The sequence below is a fragment of the Theropithecus gelada genome, chromosome 12 (genome assembly GCF_003255815.1).
Source record: "Theropithecus gelada isolate Dixy chromosome 12, Tgel_1.0, whole genome shotgun sequence".
NCBI classification, from domain to species: domain Eukaryota; kingdom Metazoa; phylum Chordata; class Mammalia; order Primates; family Cercopithecidae; genus Theropithecus; species Theropithecus gelada.
The window spans coordinates 45864068-45884304 of NC_037680.1; positions in this window are offsets into that span (position 1 = coordinate 45864068).

Here is a 20237-nt window from a genome sequence, read left to right on the forward strand (position 1 = left end):
CTCCCACTATATTAGAAAAATGTCCAAGTAGTTTACTGAGCCCTATTCTGTGTTACTCTTGAGAAAAAAAAAACTGTGTCCCCCAGGGAGTAATTACACAAAGGCGAATCTCAAACCACTATACAGGAAAGCTTTCTGTCAAGTTGAGAATAAATAAAACGACCTGCCTAGATAAGCAGTGAGCCTCTCGTCATTGGCTGGAAATCACTGAAAATGTTCAAGCAGATGTTAAATAACCATCTATCAAGGTTATTGTCAAAGGGATTACTTCACTGAGTAGGAGACTGATCTATTTAACCTCTAAGGTCTCTCGCAACTCCACCTCCTGTATTCTAAGTTATAAATGATGCTGTAAATCACCCTCACCCTATGTGTATCTCCAACTCCTACACCTCATTACAATGTACACAGGCCTCACAAAATCCCCATGGACTCCTGCTAACACTGACTGTCTCAAGACAGCCTTCAAGGCTGCTTTAATGATTTCTAACCAGCAATGGCAGAGAGAGATGCTGAAGAACATGGGAAAAAAACTAAAATTTCTGTAGATAATGGATAGATAACTTTTAACCAGGATATAAAGGGAATTTTTGATGCTGCTCTGTTTGATAAGTTATTGTATCAGATCCAAAATGAACTACTACAAGCCTTGAGACCTATTTCGACTTCCCTGATCTGGCCCCTGCTCTAGTCTAGACGAGGAAACTGGGAAGCCCCACGTCCTGAAATTTACCATATGCAAAATAATTCCTGTATTCTTTCCTGCTCTTTTCAGTTCTTTGAATATCAACCTTTATATTTTCCTCTTTGGTTTTCTCAGTGAATTATCTAGGCTCGGATCTTTCAAAAGTCTAACTACAAATTAGGATAAGAGGGACTAATTAAGGTTACAGTGGGCTTGATCAGGGCAGGCAATAGGATTAACTATAAGCTAACAAAGATTGGAACAAGGAGATGGCTGTGGAGATTAATTTTCTCTGGCAGGACATGAGTCAGGGACACTGATAAGGATTTGGATACCTGAATTTGGAAGGGCAATATTTAAAGTAGTAGATCAGGCACAGGTTAGATATGATTTCAATCAGAGGTTATGTGTCACCCAATGATTCTAAGGGAGACGAGTTGAACTGCCCACGTCCATGACCACCATGATGCCTTTCCACATCAGAGCCCATGGGCCTTCCTGGTTGACCTCATCCTCTTGGTGAAATTTGATTACAAATTATTTATATCATCAGATGCAACTTTACTCTTTTCAGGATGTTAATGAAGTTATTATAGTTCTCTTTATCAAGTCCGTTATTGAATGTAAGTCTGTTTGGCAGACAAAAGTAGTCTATAGTGTTATAAGTCAGATTACTTATTGCAGCAGGTAATCACTGCAAGCTAGCATGGGACGTTTCTGGGGTGTTGGTTATGTTCTTGATCTAGCTGCATTCAATTTGAAAATTCTGGTTTTTATGGTTTTTACACTTTTCTGTATTTACGTTATACTTCAGTAAAAATGTTCCACAGATAAGAAGAAGCCAGACTGGGCACGGTGGCTCACACCTGTAATCCTATCACTTTGGGAGGCCGAAGCGGTGGATCACCTGAGGTCAGGAGTTCGAGACCAGCCTGACCAACATAGTGAAACCTCGTCTCTACTAAAAAAAAAAAAATACAAAAAATCAGCTGGGCATGGTGGCAGGTGCCTGTCATCCCAGCTACTATGGAGGCTGAGGCAGAAGAATTGCTTGAACCCAGGAGGTGGAGGTTGCAGTGAGCTGAGGTCATGCCACTGCAATCCAGCCTGGGCAACAAGAGCGAAACTCTCAAAAAAAAAAAGAAAAAACAAAAAGCCTTGGGCAGAGGCCTCCTGACACCATCTAGGTAGTGGGCAGCCAGCAATGCAATAAGTAGATCTCAGCCTTCTTTCTTTCTTTTCCTGTGTGTGTGCACAGCTCACACTGGTTCATTCAAATCTACACACACCCAGGTACAAACAAGATCTGTTCAGAGGCTGGAGAAGCCATCAAGGATGCTCCAATGGGATATATCTGCCTTCTCTTCCCAACTCCGACCCATGTGAGAATCCAGGGGTTGGTAGATGCCATGCTATAGAACAGGATTTAATATTCTGTTCCTCAGTGTTAGAAAGGGGGTCCTCATTCTCTCAGGAGAAATCCAGGTCCCCTGAGGCAGATAAATAAGACAACTTTAAACATCAGTTAACTAATAATACATACGTGTGTATCTAGCAAAAAGGAAAGAAATACATTAAAATGTCAACAGTTACTTCTGCTGAGTGATAGGATTAACTGACTTTTTAGATTTTTCTCATTTCATTTTTATGTTCTGTATGTGATCATGTATTGTTTTCAAAAAACATGTAAGTGCTATAGTTAAAACTCTTTTTTGTTTGTTGGTTTTCGAGAGTCTTGCTCTGTTACCTAGGCTGGAATGCAGTGGCGTGATCTCAGTTCACTTCAACCTCTGCCTCCGGGGTTCAGGCAATTCTCCTGCCTCAGCCTCCCGAGTAGCTGGGATTACAGGCATGTGCCACCATGCCTGGCCAATTTTTGTATTTTTAGTAGAGACGAGGTTTCACTATGTTGGCCAGGCTGGTCTCGAACTCCTGACCTTGTGATCTGCCAGCCTCAGTTTCCCAAAGTGCTGGGATTACAGGCATGAGCCACTGCGCCTGGCTATAGTTAAAATTCTTATGTTTGTATAGGCCATTATTATTTTCAAACATAAGCATAAGTTTTCTCAGTGGATTCTTTGTATATTTTGAATACAAGTTCTTTATTATGTGTTTTGAAAATATTTTTTCTTAGTCTGTGTCTTGTCTTTCCATTCTCTAAACAGTATCTTTTGCAGAGCAGAAGTTTTAAATTTTAATAAAATCCAACAAACCACTTTTTTCTTTTATGGATTGTACTTTTGGTGTTGCATTGAAAAACTCATTACCATCAATTGATTCTCTGATATTATTCTCTGATATAATTCTGCTTATGTCACAGAAATAATTCTCTGATATTATTTATCTCCATTTTGCAGATGAAAAAACCAAGACTCAAAGATTAACTAACTTGACTTAGCTCAGACCTGCAGTAAGTAATAGATTTGGGACTGCTTTACATTCCAATGCTTTTTCCACTATAGAATGTTGCAATGCGATCTAATCCTATTATTCTTGCTTTTGTTTTCTTTGCTTTTCTTTCCTTTTTTCTTTTCTCTTTTAAAGTTGTTTTTGGCCAGGTGCAGTGGCTCAAGCCTATAATCTCAGCACTTTGGGAGGCCAAGTCAGGAGGATCACCTGAGGTCAGGTGTTCAAGACCAGCCTGGCCAACATGGCGAAATCCCATCTCTACTAAAAATACAAAAAATTAGCCAAAATACAAAAAATTAGCCCAGCATGGTGACGGCACCTGTAGTCCCAGCTACTCGGGAGGCTGAGGCAGGAGAATCACTTGAACCTGGGAATTAGAGGTTGCAGTGAGCCAAGATCGCACCACTGCACTCTAGCCTGGGTGACAGAGTGAGACTTAAGTGCTGGGATTACAGGCGTGAGCCACTGCGCCTGGCCACTAAGTTGTTTTTAACATAGGATGAGCACAGTTTGCTAGAATAAATGGCAACTTCCAGAGAAAAAGACATTGATGAAGCTAATTCAAAGTCTATCATAACGGCATTGTTAGAAACATGCTCTAAGGTAGCAATGCTAAGGATTGTGAGAGTCCGGGGAACCAGAGGAGCATGTTATAAAAACAAGAGCTCGTTTCCCTAGAAATATACATACACACAACATTTTCCATACAATTTTAGGGGTTCTGAATGCGATGGCTGCTCTTCGACACAAAACATATGCAGAATTAGTTCCCCGGGTTATCTGGGGAAAATATAAAATAATGTAAGAAAATAATATCTATAAAAGCACCATCATAGTTCCTGTGAATAGTTAGCATTCCATAAATTCTCTGAATTTAATTCAAAGTCTGATTAATTTGGTTCATAGTAATTTTTGTCTTCAAGTAGAGAATCCATACCCACTCTGCCTCTATTCTACAAATTGGCCACAGGATGTCACTGTTGTTCTAAGGAAAAACTTGAACAGCCTACCACCCCCCACAACTTCCACCTCTCACCCCTACCCCCACCCACGGTTCCCAGCCTCCTTAATATAAAAGGACTAAGTAATGACTGCGTGATGAGAAAGGGAGTGAATGAGAACATTACCTTTGTATCCCAAAAGCTTTGTTTGGCGGGGGGTGTGGGGGGGTGCGGGGGAAGGCCAGGCACAGTAGCTCATGCCTATAATCCTGGCCTCTTTGGGAGGACCAGGGAGGAGGATCATTTGAACCCAGGAGTTGGAGACCACCCCTAGGCAACATAGTCATATCCTCTTCACAAAAAAATTAAAAATTAGCCAGGTGTGGCGGCATGCACCTGTAGTCCCAGACTCAGGAGGCTGAGATGGGAGGATTGCTTAAGCCCATAAGATCAAGGCTGCAGTGAGCCATGATGGCCTCCACTGCGCTCCAGCCTCGGTGACAGGGCAAGACCTTGCCTCAAAATAATAATAATAAATTTAATAGTAACGTAATACATTCCATTTGAATATTCTACGAAAATTACTGCACCAACATAATCTTTCAGAGATGCCCTTTTTGTAAAAAGCACTCTTTGGGTTCTGATACCGCCTCCTAACCCAGAAGATCCACGGAAAGTCTCAACCATTCATTTACTGATTCATTAAAGAATTTTTGAATACCCACTATGTGATAGGCACTGTGCATATCACAGTTTGCCAGGAGATTTAGCCATATCTGGTCACTCTCACAATAGCTCTGCATAATTAGGCCCCAGCTTAGGGTGGCAATAGCATAGGGATTTGGTTCAGAGTCCCTAGAGAGAACCTGGTCACCCCAAACAGCCTCTTGTAGTTACTCGACCTGAAAGATGTCATAATGCTCCTATATCTTACAGTGCTGCCTGGAGTAATACTCATCCATCACTGCTAAGGTGGGCAGCAGTTATCTGTAAAATGCCCACCTGGCCCCATGGCTTCTCCCTTCTGGGCACCACCAAAGGCACATCAAGATTCACATGATAGTTTTGTTTCATAACAGTGTTTTTGAGATATAATTCACATACCGTAAAATTCACCCTTTAAAAGTATAGAAGTCAGTGGTTTTTAGCATATTCAGAGAGTTGTACAATCATTGTCATTATCTAAATCCAGAACATTTTCATTACCCCATACCCACTACCGCAATAAGAAACCCCATATCCTATTCTCACCCTTTACCCAGCCCCAAACTACCACCAGTCTACTTTCTGTGTGGATGTCCTTATTCTGGATTGATATAAATGGAATCATACAACATAAACTGGTATTTTTTTATTTTACTTTATTTTATTTTTGAGATAGAGTCTTGCTCTGTCACCCAGGCTGGAGTGCAGTGGCATGATCATTGCTCACTGCAGTCTCAATCTCCTGGGCTCAAGTGATCCTCCCATCTCGGCCTCCCTAGTAGCTGGGACTACAGGCACCCACCAAATATTGTTTTAAATTTATTGCAGAGATGAGGTCTTGCTACATTGCCCAGGCTTATCTTGAACTCCTGGTCTCAAGTGATCCTCCTGCTTCCCAAACTCAGCCTCCCAAACTGTCAGGATTACAGGCATGAGCCACTGCATTTGACTCAGCATAAACTGTTTTTAAATGACAAGGGAAAGTAATTCTGTCATGTATTTCAGGAATTCTGTCATAACTGCCATGGCTTGATAGGGTGAGTTTCTGCTTCCAAAAAAGGGCTTCCAGAGTAGGACCTAACATATAAATCTATAAATCCTTATAATATAAATCATGAACTACCTTGGGGGATTCTTTTTTAACTTTGCTAAACAATACAGCCAAATTGAAGTGAAGCTGGTTTTGCTCACGACAAAAGTGGCTGAAATTAATCTTCTAAAATCATTTTTAAAGTATATTCTGCAAGATTGTGGGGTCCGGGTACAGTGCTTGTATCTATTATTTTATATTCTAAAGTAGGAGACAAGAATAATGAACTACAAGCTTCTGCTAGTCTATCTTAGTTAATCATTAAATAAACATCCAAATCCTACATGCAGGTACACAGAGTAAAGTGAACTGACAATAACCCAATAACCAGCCTGGGGGTGGAGAATAACATCTACAGGGAGAACCCGCACCAGCCATTGGACTAGCCATCTTCCTCCCACCAATTCCATGAAGTAGGTACTCTTAAAATGAACAAAAAGAAAACAAAAAAAAAGACTCAGTGGGATTCAATAACTTAACCAAGGGAGATTGCATCCCTGGCATGTGAAAGTGTTAAGTAACGATTAAAGCACAGAATCAGGGCCGGGCATGGTGGCTCAAGCCTATAATTTCAGAACTTTGGGAAGCTGAGGCAGGCAGTTCACTTGAGGCCAGGAGTTCAAGACCAGCCTGGCCAACATGGTGAAACTCCATCTCTACTAAAAATACAAAAATTAGCCAGGAATGGTGGCCAGCAACTATAATCCCAGCTACTCTGGAGGCTGAGACAGGAGAATTGCTTGAACCCGGGAGGCGGAAGTTACAGTGAGTGAGCCAAGATCGCACCATGGCACTCCAGCCTGGGCAACAGAGCCAGACTCTGTCTCAAAAAATAAAAATAAAAATGGTGACTGGGGAGGGCTGTGGCCTGAGCTGACCTCGCGGTGCTGCAAAATGCAGCCTCTCAGTCAGTACGCAGGCTTAGGACAGTGAGTACATTGGTGTTGCCACCCTGTTTGCACTCCAGGCAATGTCTTCTGTATCTTGTTTCCTCCATCCAGTAAACACAAGTACCATCGCTCCCACATGCATTGTAATACATGTATTACAAGGATGGGGGAGAAGGGTTTGAAGAGCTACTGCCTCCTGCAACAGCTCCATTACGTCACTGTAGATACAGACTAATAAAGTTTCTCTATTTTCTTAAAAAGGAAAGTAAAACCAGGTCAATGAAGTGATAACAAGAACTAATGACCACGAAGGTGTTTCCTGCTCATATCCCAAGGCAATAAGGGCAATTAAACTGATTTATGGCAACAATAATGATGCTACTGTTATCACAACTGACTTTGTCAGCAATGTCTTTATTTTTAAAAGACAAAGTCCTTTCGGTCCTACAAGTCTGCCTAGATTTCTGGGTGAAGGAACTCCAGGAGGAGGAGGGAAAAGCTGTTCCCTAAAACAAAGAAAGAACAAACTTGACTTTCAAGTTTTCTTAATAAAATATACTATCTCTATATTTGCATAACTTCCTGTTTGCCTCCTTTGAATTGTTTTGGAGAAGAATCAATAGTCAATAAAAGAAATCCTTGCTATTTGTGACCTTGGAGCTGTCGGTTGAGCACATAAGTAGAAGCTCGTTAACATTCCAATACCTAAAATTTGAAGCACCTGTGTATTTGAACTCTCTGCTGTTTCTCCCAATATCCAGGGCATCTGTCTGCTTATTGCAGAAATTGTCAACCTGTGCTATTCAATAGAATCACATAGGGAGTTTTTAAAAACCATTAGTCCCCACGTTATGCCCCTAGAGACTCTGATTCCATTGATCTGGAAAGCAACCTGGGCATCAGGAATTTCAAAGACTCCGGAGTTATAGACAACCAAATATGGAAGTTGGTAGTTAGTTGGCAGTCACATGGGTCTCTGGTCCTTCCTCACTTTCAGCGGTTCTGGAGGATGGCTCCTTATATTTTGAAGTCTCCCTGGAGGTCCCTTCACTACCAAGTAAATTTTAATTTTCAATATGGTCCATATTTTATGTCAGACCATGCCAACCTGAGCCTTCAGGACAGGTCTCCTAAATGGACGTGAATTAGTGAGAGTTACCTTTCTCACAATCTCAACAGAAATAAACCCTGATACATACCCAAGTGTATCAGTTCATACTACATCAAATTACCATAGACTGGGTGGCTTAATTTTATTTCTCACAGTTCTAAAGACTGGGAAGTCCAAGTCTGGTGAGGTCTCACTTCCCAGTTTCCAGATAGCCATTTTCTTCTTGTACCCTCACATGCTGAGAGAGAAAGCTCTGGTCCCTTCATCACCTTATAACAGCATTGATCCCATCCATGAGGGCTCCATCCCTTGACGCAATTACCTTTCAAAGACCTCACCTGCCAGTACCATCACATTAGGCGTTAAGATGTCATATATGAGTTTGGTTGGGGGGGTCACTTGGGGAACATTTGGTCATAACACCCAGTCACAGAAATTAGCTGAATGAAGAAATAGTTTGAGTATAAACTTACAAAAAAAATGTATTTCTGGTAGTGTATCTGTTTAAAAATTAAAATCTTATGTTCAATTCTGTTGTTTTTCTTCTGTATGCAATAAGATAGAATTGTTACTTCAGTATAGTATGAAATACATAGTATGATTAAAGTTTATAATTTAGCTATAAAGCAGTGTACCTTTTTACTGTCACAGGAAAATTGAAATCCAATGGAAACTACCAACCAAAAAAGAACATCTTACAAGATGATTGGACCAATGAGAAAGAATACTGAATTTAGCATTAAATTATTTCCACTTGACATAGACATTTATGAAGCATCTACTAGGTGGCTGGCACTGTGCTAAGGACTCAAGATTCAAAAATGCACCTTTTAGGGCTGACCATCTAGTGAGAGAACAGATCATTTCAATATATTGTGGTCAGTGCTCCACTAGAAAGAACAACAGAGCAGGAGCCTTGACCTCAAGCAGGAGAATAGTGAAGGGGTAGGGAAACGTAATGGAGGAAATGTCTTTGCTATATTTTAAAAGATTGTTATCCACGTGCAGTGAAATGCCGGTGTTTAGGGGATAGAGCCTCAGTTAAAGAATGCTCCACCTTCCTCCAGGTTCTGAACCAGCTCAGAAATGGACTCAGCTAGGGACTAAATTAGAGATCAAAATCTCAGCTTTATTGTTGTTACTTTTGCATTAATCTAAGAGGAAGGATGGCTTTGCCAGGAGAGGAGGAAACAGTGATGGGGGAATTCTGTGATCTTCTGCTCCCTATCACAGTGTGCTTTCTGGAATCTACAGTTACATAAACAGAGGAGTTTGCTAAATATGTTCAAATTACTCATTATTGTTCACTGAGTGAGGCAGCTGCATCAGCGTCCTTAAAAGACCTATAAGCAGAACATACTTTTAGTTCTCACAAACTGTAATCGGAAAAAAAAAAAAAAAAATTGCTTTGTTTTTATTTGAACTTATATCAGAGTCAGTTCTAAGTTGTATAATCTATTTGGCACAGACTGATTTATGGACATTCATATTTATTATCAAACTTGGTCCTAAAAGCTAAATAGGAGATGTCCAGACTAGCTTCTTTTAGAGCCTAGAGTCCACAGTCATGCAATAATTTTTTTAAAAAAGTATTCCTGGCCGGGCGCGGTGGCTCACGCCTGTAATCCCAGCACTTTGGGAGGCCGAGACGGGCGGATCACGAGGTCAGGAGATCGAGACCATCCTGGCTAACACGGTGAAACCCCGTCTCTACTAAAAAATACAAAAAAACTAGCCGGGCGAGGTGGCGGGCGCCTGTAGTCCCAGCTACTTGTGAGGCTGAGGCAGGAGAATGGTGTGAACCCGGGAGGCGGAGCTTGCAGTGAGCTGAGATCCGGCCACTGCACTCCAGCCTGGGTGACAGAGCGAGACTCCGTCTCAAAAAAAAAAAAAAAAAAGTATTCCTGCAGGGTTTATTCACACACACACACACACACACACACACACACACACACACACACACATATATATAATATTGATCTCTATCAACCACCATGTAAATTTTTGTGGAGGGCAAGTTAGACTCAAAGGTAATAAAAGCCACAGTAAAGCCACCTCTACTAGAGTATCTAAAATTAGGAGCCATGAAATATAGTCCCTTTTTCTGATTTCTACCTGGGAAGAAACAGTCACACAAAGCATTCATGTTTATAGTAGATTTTACTTAAAGTCTTGTGAGATAAATGGGGTATACATCACAATCCAACAGGTAATTTAAAACTGAGAATTGTATGTCCATGCCATTGAAATGACCTTCTGTCATGTATTGAAGTTGTCATTTCATAATACTTTCGAACCTCCCACCAGGTTTCTCGGTGCTCCTCTCCTTTCCCCCACCCTCCTCATAATGTGAGTATCCTAAAGTTATCTATACAAGCTGATAGCCTTCCAGAAAGCATTTTTCATACTGTTTACTTTTTTTATTAGTACAGATAATAACATTACAGTTTACAAAATGGGTTTTCTAAGCTTTACTAGTTATGTTATAATCAGTAGATACTAAAAATTCCAAGAAATAAACAACTTTTTTCTTCTTTCTATAACCTCTCTGATCTTTAAAACTTAACCTGATGGTTAATGTGCTGTAAATAGTTCCAACATCATCAGATTGTTTTTGTGTTTTGGATTTGCATGAAAGAACAATAACGATGAAATTCATTCCATTCATAATGTTTATGTTTAATACTGTGAAAAGTTGTACTTTTTATCAGCCCATTGAGCACTGAAGCTCAATTTTAGTGTACAGATCATACTGTCAGACAAAATCATAACCTTTTAAATGTATTGCTATATACTATTAATGGCATTCTATTAAAATAACTTTGGGCATCAGAGTAGATCAATCTACTTTGGAAGTATGGGCTGAAAATGTAAAATGTTTTATTAAAATGATTAATAATGAAATAGAAATAATTACAGATATTTTCATCATTCTTTTTATACAGAAGATACACAGAAACTATGATGTAGATTGACTTAGATCAAGGCCATGCTATGTGTGTAATACAGTGGTATTATGATACGGATATAAATAACTGTACTTAGTTTTGGTAGAGTGGTTGCCACGGAAATGTTTATCATTTTGTCAACGAAGGTCAACACATGAAGGTCTGCTCATTTTTTAAATGGAGGTTGAGATAATGTTATAAATGTGAATTTAAAAGACAACTTGATGGTCTGATAGGTTTAGATTGGGGAAGAAGATGTATCCAGCAGAGAACAAGCATAAGGAAAGCACAAGGCACATACTGGGAATTAGGTTTAATAGTTCAGGATACCTGCCCATTGGTAAATAGTGAAACGCAAGGCTAGAATTCTCGGGCAACCTGGCTTGATAACGAGATATAGATACATATAGATATAGATATAGATTTTTTTTTTTTGAGATGGAGTCTTGCTCTGTTGCCCAGGCTGGAATGCAATGGCACTCTCTCCACTCATTGCAACCTCCACCTCCCAGGTTCAAGAGGTTCTTCTGCCTCAGACTCCCGAGTAGCTGGGATTACAGGCACACATTACCATGCTCGGCTAATTTTTGTATTTTTAGTAGAGACGAAGTTTCACTATGTCAGCCAGGCTGGTCTTGAACTCCTGACCTCAAGTGATCCGCCCACCTCGGCCTCCCAAAGTGCTGGGATTACAGACATGAGCCACGCACCCAGCCAATAATGATAATTATAAAGAGAAATGAACCTTTTAAAGGTTAAGAAAGAGTCACTGAAGTATATGATAAATGAAACAAGGAGTCATTGGTTTGTTTCCAGTTTACCAGATTGGAAGTCAATGGGACTGCTGACATTGAGAAAAGGCCTAGTTATCTCATACTAGTAGCATCAAAACACAGGGACTGCAGTTACTATAAGGAGAACTGGGGATCTTAATAGGAAGATAGGAGGTGATAAGTACAGAGCCTTTCTCTCTTCTCCATCCTGCCCTTATGCCACTGCCAACCTTGTATACTAAATAACATCTCAACCGCCGGGCGCGGTGGCTCAAGCCTGTAATCCCAGCACTTTGGGAGGCCGAGACGGGCGGATCACGAGGTCAGGAGATCGAGACCATCCTGGCTAACACAGTGAAACCCCGTCTCTACTAAAAAAATACAAAGAAAAAAAAAAAAAAACTAGCCGGGCGAGGTGGCGGCGCCTGTAGTCCCAGCTACTCGGGAGGCTGAGGCAGGAGAATGGCGTAAACCCGGGAGGCGGAGCTTGCAGTGAGCTGAGATCCGGCCACTGCACTCCAGCCTGGGTGACAGAGCGAGACTCCGTCTCAGAAAAAAATAAAAAATAAAAAAAAATTTAAAAAAAATAACATCTCAACCTACCTGAGCAAGAATACATTGCTTTGGATATGGCACATTAAGGAAATGAGCATGCTTTTACAGCATGGGACACAATTCTTAACAGCATATATTAATTGCTGATGAATTCAATCACAGTTGAGAATTTTGTGTGTATTGCATTCCTTTTCAGTGATTGCATTCCTTTTCAGTAAACAAAACATTTCTCATTGATACAACCTCTATGACATCCAGGAACACACCCCATAGAACATCTTGTACATAAACCATAATGTTTCATTTCATTTTACATAAGCTTGAAGTATTTAAATGGATTCCACAACTTCTTTATAGTAAGAAAGTATTTGTTTTCAACAAAAGAACAAAGGATTCAATAAATTCAACAATTCAGTAAACAGATTCGATATTTTAAAATAAAAATTTGTATAGTACGTTAAACTCCCTATTAGCTCCTTTTTGTATTTTAAAACAATTTGCAACAAGCACTACTCAGGAACTTGTGGCATGTATTTGTTGATTGTCTTCACGTAAAAGTTAAGGAATAGGTCAGAGGTAGGGTTCAGATCAAATGCCTGGAATAGCTTAAAATAACTAATTCTCCCTTTAAAGACTTTTTGCTTAGTATCAATTTTCTAAAGTTAGACTTGGAAAGTTGTTCCTAAATGCAGTAATTTTGTCTTTAGATAGAAATACATTTCAAAAAACAAAAGCTAACAAGTGTTGGTGAGGTTGTGGAGAAATTGGAACCCTTGTACACTGCTGGTGGAAATGTAAAATGGTGCAGCCTCTACGAAAAACAGTATGGAGCGTCTTCAAAAAAATTAAAAAATAGAGCTGCCATATGATCCCGTAATCTCACCTCTGGTATATATTCAAAAGAATTGAAATCAGGATCTTCAAGAGGTGTCTGCATTCCCATGTTCATTGCAGCATTATTCACAATAGCCAAGATATGGCAGCAACCCAATTGTTCATCAACAAATGAATGAATGAAAAAAATGTATATACAGCCATATGGCACTTAATGGGCATACATTTTTAGAAGTGCATTGTGAGGCGATTTTGTCATGTAAACATCATAGAGTACACAAACCTAGATGGTACAACCTTCCTATATTAAATGATATAGCCTATTGCTCCTGGATTACAAACCTGTACAGCATGTGACTGTACTGAATAATGTAGGCAATTGTAAGTATTTATACAACTAAACATAGAAAAGATACAGTAAAAATATAATCTTATGGGACCACAGTCATATGGGACCACAGGCAGTCTGTGGTTGACCAAAACATTGTTATGTGGCACATGACTGTATATACAATGAAATATTATTCAGCCCTAAAAAAGAAAAAAAATCCTTCCATTTGCAACAACATCATAGACCTGGAAGACATTATGCTAAGTAAAATAAGTTACAAATACTGCATGATTCCTCTTATATGAAGCATCTAAAATAATCAAACATGTACTATAGAGGGAGACAATAGAATGGTAGTTACCCAGGGCTGTGAGGAAGAACATATGGGAGTTGTTCAATGGGTACAAAGTTATAGGTAAACAATATAAGCTAGTTCCAGAGATGTGCAGTACAACATAGTGTTTATAGTTAACAATAAGGTACTGTGTACTTAGAGTTGGGCATGGTGGCACATGCCTGTAGTCCCAGCTACTTAGGAGGCTGAGATAGGAGGATCACTTGAGCCCAGGAGTTCAAAACTAGATTGGACAACATAGAGAGATCCTGATTCAAAAAATATATATATCTCTTGTTGTGCGCTCTCCACACAAAAAAAAATAAAAATGAAAATAAAAATCACAAAGCGACACAAGGAAACTTTTGGAAGTGAGGGATATGTATATTGTCTTGGATGTAATGTTGGTAACAGAAATATATACATATGTCCAAACTCACCAAATTGTATACATTAATTACTTGCAGTTTGTTGTATACCAATTATATCTCAATAAAACTAGAAAAAAGAAATATATTTCAGTCAACGCTGACTGCCAAGTTACTGAACAAAGAGCAAAATATTTGCACCGAAGGGCATTTTATGTTATATAAACTCTAGATTGTAGATTATTTTTAGTCTTGAGGTTGTAAAATAGATTTTGACTTACTGAATGTCTTCTAATAAGGCATGTCTGCTTGGAAGAAAGGATAGCAATCACTGGGGCATCCAACATATGGTGGGAACCCAATGAAAGGTGAAAGCTGACACTTTGGAGGAAAGGTTGTTACTATTATCTGTGAACTCTCAACATTAATAAAGAAAATATCATTTTTATTTTGTTTTTCTTTTTCTATTTTTTTTAAGCCCTCATACATACGTGTTGTCAAGGTTGATCATTTTTTAAAGGAGATGGATGCAGTAGGGAGAAGAAGAAATGACTCGGTGACATAAGGCTAATAACCAGCTTTTATTCTTGTTTTGACTTGACTGTGTTTCTCTGCTATCCAGGCTATGCACTCAGTGAAATGTCTTTCACTGAGATATAAACTCCATGAGGGTAAATGCCATGTCTGGTTTGTTCAGGAGCATTACTCCAACATTGAGCACAGAACCAGGCACATAACTGACCTTCAATAAATATCTCCAGAAGTATATAAATGAACCATGCTGTTCAAAGATATTTTTTAAATGTAGTTTTCCTTGAAATTTTAAAGTAAAAATTTTGCCTTACACATATTATATATTTTGACCCAAAACATCTTAAGAAACAAGTTTATTTGTAGAGAACAAATCAGTGTAACTGGGATATCCATGACTTTAAATATTTGTCTTTTCTTTGTGTTAGAACCATCCAAATTCTTTACATTTAGCTGTTGAAATATACAATAGGCCAGGCATGGTGCCTCATGTCTATAATCCCAGCACTTTGGGAGGCTGAGGTGGGAGGATCACTTGAGGCCAGAAGTTCAAGACCAAACTGCCCAACATAGCAAGATCCCATCTCTATTTTAAAAAAAGAAGAAGAAATATACAACGGGTTATTGTAAACTATAGTCACCCTACTGATCTATCAAACACTGAGCCTTACGTCATCCATCAAACTGTATCTCCCAGCCATTTTCAACCAAAATGTTCAGATGATTTAAAGTGATCATTTATTAGGTCTGAATGATCTGCATAATGCCACAGGTTTTTATTTTTGTAGCCCCAGTATTGCTCTGAGATAGGCGCAAAGTGTTACTAAACACTTAAAAACAAAGCAGAATTTGGGAAGTAATTTTTTTATAAATATCTTCTAATTGCTTGTTGAAATTCTTTCTTCATGAGTCCTACATAAGTCATTCATTTATTCACTAATTCAACAAATATTTATTGATACTCCATTAGGTCCCAGATGCTGTGCTAGATACTGGGAATACAGTTGGTAGTTTTTAAAAAGTTAAATATATACCTATCACATGACCCAGCAATTTCACTTGTAGATATTTACCCAAAACAAGTGAAAATCTATATCCCAAAAAGACTTATGCATTCATGCTCTTGGCAATTTTATAATTTTATCAAGTTGTGCATGAATGTCCTTGACAACCTCCAGCAGAAAACTGGAAACAACCGAAATGTCCAAAAGGTGAAACAAATTGTGGTATATCCATAGAATACAACACAAGACAGCAATAAAAAGAAATGAACTATTGATGCATGTAACAAGATGTATAAATGTCAAAAACTTGCCAAATGAAAGAAGTCAGATACAAAACAATACATACAGTACATAATTTATTGTACCACTTACATGAAATTCTAAAACACTCAAAACTATGGTATGGCAAATTTATGTTATATATGTTTTACCACAATTTAAAATACGAAAAAAGTCTATAGTGATATTAATAAAAAGCAAACAAGTTGTTTCCTGGGGTCTAGAATTGACTGCAGAGGAACATGAAGAAAGTTTTTGGGGTGACAGAACTGTTCTATATCTTGATTATGGGATTGATTATATAGATGCATACACTTGTCAAAACTCATCGAAGTGTACACTTAAAATAGGTACATTTTATTGTATGTAAATTATACCTCAGTAAAGGTACTTGGTGAGGGGAGAGTTGAAAACCTACCAATGGGTACCATGCTCAGTGCCCAAGTGATGGGTTCAATTGTACACCAAACCTCAGCATCACACAATATATCCTTGTAAGAAACCTACACATGTACCCCCAAATCTAAAATAAAAGATGAATTTTTTAAAAAAAGAAATGCACTCTCAAGCCTTGAAAAGACATGGAAGAACCTTAAATGCATATCACTAAGTGAAAGGAGCCCATCTGGAAAGGCAACATACTATATGATTCCAACCATATGACATTCTGTAGAAGGCAAAACTGTGGAGGCAGTAAAAAGACCTGTGGTTTCCACAAGTCTAGGGGGCAGAAGGCAGGGATGAATAGGTGGGGCACAAGGGATATTTTAAGACAGTGAAACTATTCTGTACAATGCAGTGATGGTGGACACATGTCATGTCATTATGCATTTGTCAAAATCCATAGACTATAAGAGAGAAAAATGGGAACCCTAATGCAAGCTATGGATCTTGGCTAATAACTTATCTATACTAGTTCATAAACTATATAAAATGTACCCCACATTGCAAGATGCAAGATGCTAATCATAGAGGAGAAGCTGGGGTAGAGGAGGGGATACATGGGATTCTGTACTTTCTACTCAATTTTTATGTAAACCTAACACTTACCTAAAAAATAAAGTTATTTATTTATTTATTTTGAGTCAGAATCTTGCCCTTTCGCCCAGGCTGGAGTGCAGTGACACGATCTCGGCTCTCTGCAACCTCTGTCTCCCAGGTTCAAAAGATTCTTGTGCCTCAGCCTCTCAAGTAGCTGGAATTACAGGCATGCACCACCATGCCTGACTAAATTTTTTTTATTATTTTTAGTAGAGACGGGGGTTTGCCATGTTGGCCAGGCTGGTCTTGAACTCCTGACCTGAAATGATCCACCCACCTCAGCCTCTCAAAGTGCTGGAATTACAGGCGTGAGCCACCTTACCCATAAAGTATATTAATTTTTTTAAGTATGTGAAAGTCAGTTATATGCATATTGATGAGTAATAGGTTGTCACTGTCTTTCCCCAGTCATTTCAAAAGTTCCACTCTGATGCCAGTATATTAATGTTGCTGCACAGCAAATTATCACAATCTTAGAAGTTTAAAATACACAAACGTATCACCTCACAGTTTTTGTGGGTCAGGAGTACAGACTGGGTCTCTGCTCAAGGTCTCAGCCAAAGTCAAGATTCAGCCAAGAATGTGATCTCATTAAACCCATTCAGGTTGCTGGCAGAATTCAGTTCCTTGTGGGTAAATGACTGGAGTTTCCGTTTTCTTGCAGTCTCTCAGCTCCTAGAGGCCACTCTCAGTTCCTAGCCATGTGACTCTCTCACAACATGGCTTCTATTTCATCAAAGCCAGCAGGAGACTCTCTTTTAAAGGCTCACCTTTTGATAAGCTCAGGCCAGCAAGGATAATCTCTCTTTTGACTACTTTAAAGGACGTTAATCACATCTGCAAAATTACTTCACCTGTCACAAAACATAACCTAATCAGAGGACTGATATTCTATCATATTCACAGATTCTTCTGCACTCAAGAAGAGGGGATTATATAAGGCATGTACACCAGGAAATCAAGAATCTTAGGTGCTATTTAGAATTCTGCCTACCACAGTAGGTCCTTTGGCCTCCAACAATCTGTATTCCTTCCAAAGGGGAAAAAACTTCCTCCCTCCTGAGGTTTCCCCCATCTTCTTACAGCATCAGCTCAAAATCCAAATTCTCATCATCTGAATTATCTATATCTGGTGAAGATGAGGCTGGGTGTGATCCATTAAGCTCAGTTCTTCAAAGTACAATTCCTTTCTGTGGACCTGTGAAACTAGAGACAAGTCTGCTCCCAACACTCCATCATACAATGGTGGGACTGACATAGAATAACAGTTACAGACATATCAATACAAAAATGGGGAAAGGGAATAAGGAAATGGAAGGTAAAAATGAGTCACTGGTGTATAACAATTCTGTCATTCATCTGGACAAATGTTGGATTTTTATTGATTAAGTTTTAAGATCTGGGAATAATCTTCCTTGACTTTCAACCTACGCTTTGGGCTCTTGGCTCCATTGTGAGTCATTCTTGCTTTTTCATGGAAGGTAGCACATGTTTGACTAAGCTTATCAGCCTGCTTCCTACCAACAGGATTTTGCTAGCTCTAAAAGCTCCTGCTTGCTCACAAGTTCCAAAGCCAATTCTCTGATTTGTCCTCCCCAAAAACAGGGTCTCTCTCTGTCACCCAGGCTGGATTGTGGTGGTGAAATCAATAGCTGACTGTAGCCTCAAAGTCCTGTGCTCAAGTGATCCTCCTGACTCAGCCTCCCAAGAACCTGGGACTACAGGTGCACACCAGTGCAACTGGCCCACATTTGTATTAGTGTTTTATTGCTCCAAATAACCACAGATTTAGCAGCTTAAAACAAAACAGTTATTATCTTATCATTTCTGTAGGCCAGAAGTCCAGGCGCGGCTTACCTGGGTTCTCTGCTTCAGGGTCTCACCAGGCTGCAATTCAGATATTTCCTAAGGCCACATACAGCCTCATCAGAAGCTCAACCTGGGAAAGATCCACTACCAAGCTCATTCAGATTGTTGGCAAATTTCAGTTCTTTGGACCTATAGGACGAAGGACAAATGTCTCTGGTACTAATTCATATCATAGCAGCTGGCTTCTTTTTATTTATTTATTTTTATTTTTATTTTTATTTTTTTGAGATGGAGTTTCACTCTTGTCACCCAGGCTGGAGTGCAATGGCGCAATCTCCACTCACTACAACCTTCACCTCCCGTGTTAAAGGAATTCTCCTGTCTCAGCCTCCTGAGTAGCTGGGATTACAGGCGCCTGCCACCACACCTGGCTAATTTTTGTATTTTTAGAGGAGACAGGGTTTCACCATGTTGGCCAGGCTGGTCTCGAACTCCTGACCTCAGGTGATCCGCCCACCTCTGCCTCCCAAAGTGCTGGGATTACAGGTGTGAGCCACAGTGCCCAGCCCAAGCAGAGATTTAAGAGACAAAGGGCAGGCCTATGCAGAGGTCTGGGGAAACAGTGTTCCAGGCAAAGAAAGGGGGCCCTCCAAAGTCTCTGAGCCCTGTCTGGCAAGAGAGCAGCCAGAAGTGAGGGTGGTTTGAGGTTGCAGAGGTGGGTAGGGCCACATTGAGCTAGGCCCAGGTAAGGAATTTGAAGTTTTAACTCTAAATTTCTTTTTTTTCCCTCATTCTAAAACCATCCCAGTAAACTTTATAAAAGTAATCAGGGAAGAAAGTGTGGGGGAGGGGACAAAAATAAACCAAACGTGCTGCCAATTGGGCATTACTCATGAGGTCAGCTTCCTCTCTGACCTCCTTGCCCACAGTTGTTTGGTGCCTATCGTCCTAACATCATGCAGACCCTGTCACAAGATCATAGTTCTCTTCGATGGCTCTGTAGAGAACAACTTGAACATTATGAAATACTAAGTTTTCCCTTTGAGATAGTCTTTCAGGTCCTGCATACCAATGAAACTACTGCCTCAGCTGGCCTGAAGGATCCCACTGATGCCAGCTGGTCTGAGGAACCCCATAAGAAACTGATTCAGCAAAGAATGCAGTTTCCCTATCCTCATGATTTCATCTCCCTTACTCCGACCAATCAACGACCCCAATTTTCCAGCCCCTCGCCCTGTGATCCTCTTAAAAACCTCAGCCCAGAACTCCTGGGAAGATGGATCTGAGGATCTCTTCCCACCTCTTTGCTAGGTGCCCTGCAATCATTTAACCCGTTCCCTGCTGCAAACTCTGCTGTCTTCGTGTAATGGGTTTGTTACTGCACAGCAGGCATACGAACCTGTTGATCCTGTATCTCTATCACCAGGATGGAGGGCAGAGGCACGATCAGAGCTCCCAGCAGCCTCCACCTCTTGGGCTCAAGAGATCCTCCTGCCTCAGCCTCCTGAGTAGTTGAGACTACAGGCGTGCACCACCACCCCTGGCTAATTTTGGGTTGGTTTTGTTTGTTTGTTTGTGTTCGTTGAGATGAAGTTTCGC